The 4,453-nt window shown below is 48.6% G+C and overlaps 1 long non-coding RNA gene across 1 annotated transcript; it reads left to right on the plus strand.

Moving 5' to 3' along the window:
• The first annotated feature begins 144 nt into the window (after window positions 1-144).
• LOC308656161 lies at window positions 145-4,199 on the plus strand. Its single transcript, XR_014023613.1, has 3 exons — window positions 145-2,435; window positions 3,199-3,315; window positions 3,884-4,199. It is a non-coding gene; the product is annotated as an uncharacterized lncRNA (long non-coding RNA).
• Window positions 4,200-4,453: the final 254 nt, after the last annotated feature.

Below are 4,453 nucleotides of genomic sequence, written 5' to 3' on the forward strand. Positions count from 1 at the left end.
TCGGCGTGTGTCTTTTATAGAAAACGCGGGCGGCCACGCCCCTCTCGACCTCCTGGGGGTGGAGCCTCTATGCGTCTGACTCCGCCCCCCACAGTCTGGGCCGCTGCGCGTGAGCCTCCCTGCCAGGGCCCCCGAGCTCCCTTGCCTATCTTCTGCCACCCCCTCCGGATCTCCCAGGCCCACTCATTGCCATCCCCTCTCTTCACTACCCCAAATGTATGGGGGACCCCAAGAGTCCTTCCCCGGTATCTATACCTGGGTGAAGAGATTGACTGGGGTCCTGTCCCATGCCTTTCCCAGGCCTGGGCCTGGCAGTGACTCAGCAATGTAGTCCCCAGGCCAAAGGGGATGCCCAGGGCAGAGGGTAGGAGGACATAAACAGGCTGGATCCCAGACGGCTCATGGGCAGCACCATGGGCACAGCACAGCTGGCTCCTAGTATGCTCTCCCCACACTCCAGTGTTGGGTGTCTAGGGAGGCAGTTCACTGCACAGCCCACACCATCCCCCATGACCATCCCCTAAATGGGTTAAGGGACAGACCCTCAATTCAGGAGCACCAGAGAAGTTCCTAGGTTAATAATGGGTTTGAGAGGTACTTTGGGGTAAATGTTGGTGAACCCCCCCACCCACCACTGGAAGGCCAGAAAGAGCTTCCTGGAGCATCAGTGATTACAAGCTGTTCACTATAGCCCAGGACTCCTCATAGGCATTCAGATTCCCACTTGTGAGCACTGAGTTCAACCAGCAAGTGTGGGCTCTCAGGCAGCCAATAGCCCTCTAGCTTTGAACCAGGAAAGCTGTTTTATGTGACCAGTTTGCAAGGCCTGGAGAAGGGGGGGGTGGGGTTGGAAGGGTGTAGGCAGAAAAGGAATGGCACCCTAGGAAGTCTCCAGAGTCCTGTGAGTGGGAGGTCAGAACTGCTGGGTCAAACTCATACTCTTTTAGGGTTGGGTTTGTGGGACCAGAAAAAATTCCAGAATTGGGGAAACCCTAAGACCAAAGGAAGTCTAGTCTGGTGTGAAGGTGATTTACCTGTGGGAATACAACTGGGCTTAGTCACGTTTTACTGCTCCTGCCCAGAGGGATCCATAGTGGGCAAGAATTTGCACCCATGTCAAAGAAGCCTTGTAGAAAGGATAGTCCCTTGGGCTGGGGATGTGGCTCAAGCGGTAACACTCACCTGGCATGCATGGGGTGCTGGGTTCGATTCTCAGCACCACATAAAAATAAAAAAAATAAAGATGTGTCCACCGAAAACTAAAAAATAAATATTAAAAAATTCTCTCTCTCTCTCTCTCAAAAAAAAAAAAACGGATGGTCCCTTTTCAAGCCTTTCTTGCATCCAGCTGTAGGTCTCTTAGTCTGCTATACCCACTACCCTGCAGACAGGATCAGGGGACAGGGAGAGGGAACCTGAGCTGAGGCTGAGGCTGAGGTTGAGGCCTGAAGACAGATGCCTGCCAACCATGACTCAGCAGTCTAGAAGCCTAACAGCCTCAAAATCTCAGGCAGGCCAGGCTTCCTGCCCCAGCCCCTAACTTGAGCCCCTCAATCTGAGTGGGTAGGGTACACCAGGAAAGCCCTCTGGCTCCATGGAGCCTAGCTTTCAGGAAGGGCTCAAGAGGTCTTCTGTCAGAAGAAGCAGAGTGACTGGACTTCTTTGTTTTCTTTAGGACTGTGTGGGATTTCAAGGAGGGATGGAGAGGTTCAGGGAGAAGGGTGTCTGGAAATGGGGTCCTGGGAACTGGCCTAGAGACCCTTGGCCCCTTAGGATCCCCTCAGCTCGGGCCCTTTCCAGCATGCCCTGCTGCTTAGAACATCCCCCACCCACCCCTCTCCCCTGGACTCCAGCAGCCAAAAGATAAACAAGGAATCGCCTGGGGAACCCCCTGGCAGGGGCCCTCTCTGCTTGCCCTGCGGTCAGGTGGCCTTGCAGGATGAGTCAGTGTCCCATGACCACCGTCATAACAGGGGGATCCCCGGCTTCTGACACTCATCTCAATGACAGTAGGCAGGGGTGAAAAAGGGACCCAGAACCTGGGGGGTCTTTGGAAGACCCCAGAGGAAGATGAGTTCTTAGTGACCAAGGCTTGCCCCAGACAATCAAATGCTATCGGACTGACATCTCATGTATTTTCCATTCCCGGGATTGGATGCAGGAACCCCCCACCCCAATCTCCTCTGTGTCCTCTAGCCCCTAGAACATGGCATGGACACCTACGAAAGGAGGAAAGAAAGAAAGCCTGGCACACAGGTCAGGCAACATGCTATTGACCTGTGTTGTTGTTACCACTCTTTACCGGTGACTTGCTTCCCCGATGTTGAAGTATAATACCAGAGAAGCACGCCGAGGCAAGGTTAGAGTGGAAAATAGCTGCTTTATTAAAGGACAGCAGAAAAGACTTCTCCCGGAGGAAGAAGGGAATCCAAGAGGTAGAATCCATGGAAGGGCGAATGCATTCCCCTTTTTATAGCTAAAGTCTTCATCTGGTCCCCCCCATTCCTGTCCTTTGTTCTGTTATCTTTCAGTGCTGAAATTTAAGTGGGAAGGCCCGAAGGGTGGGGTACAGGTGGGCCAAAGAAGTAATCTGGGCAGGATGACTTTTGGGTCAGCATCTTCAAGTTTGCTGGGAGCTGTTTCATTAACATTTCTTTGGGATGGGCTCTGGGCCTTGAGGACAATAACATTCCAAGAGTTGTTCTGGTTTTCCTGGACTTCATTCTCAACATGGCCTTCATTTTGGATTTTACCCGATATTAAACCCGATTTACCTAACTACACTGACTACCTATCTTTAAATCTGGCTTAATTGCCATCTTTGGGCAGGTAAACAGCCTCATCTTTCTTCATCTTTTATGCCAGGAAATGTTCTGAATAGTCTATATAAGTTAATTCACCTGCTCCCAAGAGGTGAAACCAGGTGATTAGTTCTGGTCAAGGGCCTGAATGCCTTCAGGCCACAACATTTATTTATTTGTCAGTGCAGAGGCTTCTAGAGCTTCTTTCTCTTTGCAAGGGAAGCCTGCAAAGTTCAGGTGGCTATTCCTGTAACCTGGGCAGCAAAGCCCCCCAGGGGGCCCTAGATGGATATACAACTTTGAGAAGTATAGTTTACTCAAACACAGAAATTTGGGGTTGTTGCAGCAGCATAAGCAGGCCTATCCTACCTGATCATTACTCTCATTTTGCTTCCAGGCAAATGGGAACAGAAAAGATCAAGTAACTTGTCCCAGGCCACACATCCAGGAAGTGGTGAAGACAGGATTATGAACCCAGGCAGGGTGTCTGCCTAGTCTACTCTCCTGACCTCAAGTAAACACAGTTTTCAAAACTATCCAGAGGCCACCAGTGATAGGAATTTAGGATTAGGAGAGAAAAGTATGGAATCTTAAGGGAAGTACCCTCAAGCCATTGAAATGGAGAATCAAACCATGTAAAACCACAGTGATAAATCTTGGCAGAGCCCTTGTAAAATGAGGGAAATATGCAAGCCTAAGAAAACTGGCTTGAAATTGTGTAGCTCCACCCTGGATCCACCTCCTGTCCAGCCCTTCCATAAATATTGGACCCTCCAGCCCAAGTCAGGGCTGCTTCTCCCTCTTGAGACATCCCACATATTCTCTCTCTCTCTCTCTCTCTCTCTCTCTCTCTCTCTCTCTCTCTCTCTCTCTCGTTTTTTTTTTATATATTTTATTTTATTTATTTTACTTTATTTATTTATAGTGGGGTTGAGAATCGAACCCAGTGCCTCACACATGCTAGGCAAGTGCACTACCACTGGCCACAGCCACAGCTCCTCATGTTTTCTCTTAAATGTGCATCTAACTTCCTAAATGATCCTCTGTTTATGTCTTTGTCTTGTAATGAAACTGTTTTCCAGCTAAGAACCCTGCTGGTCCTGAGTTGACTGGACTCCTTTGCTTTGCTTTGCCTTCTCCTTCTGGGAACTCCTCAGACCCTTCATCTGAGACACCTCTGCTCTCCTGACACATCTACTTCTCTTCAAGTCCAACTCCTCACCCTTTGCCCTATTCCAGAACATCCTTTTCCTAGGTGTCTGTGTCAGAGAGAAAAGCTTTTCCTGTATGTTCTTATGTTCAGTACTGGTACTCTGTGAATTAAACTAACAAAAGACAGACTCAAAAAAGAACTTTTTTTAATATTTAAAAAAAAATAGTTGTAGTTGGACACAATACCTTTATTTTATTTATTTATTTTTATGTGGTGCTGAGGATCGAACCCAGGGCCTCGCACAAGCTAGGCAAGCACTCTACCACTGAGCCACAACCCCAGCCTCAGATTTTTTTTATTTATATACTAGGCAGTTAGAACTTGGGGGCTCATATACCTATCAACATAATAGAGGAAGGAAAAGATGGACATTTGCCAGCAAACAAATGACTTTTAGGCAAAAATAATACAATTTGTGACCTGTTTTGTGAGAATGTCT

This window comes from Spermophilus citellus (assembly GCF_964194105.1).
Source record: "Spermophilus citellus genome assembly, chromosome: 1".
NCBI lineage: Eukaryota > Metazoa > Chordata > Mammalia > Rodentia > Sciuridae > Spermophilus > Spermophilus citellus.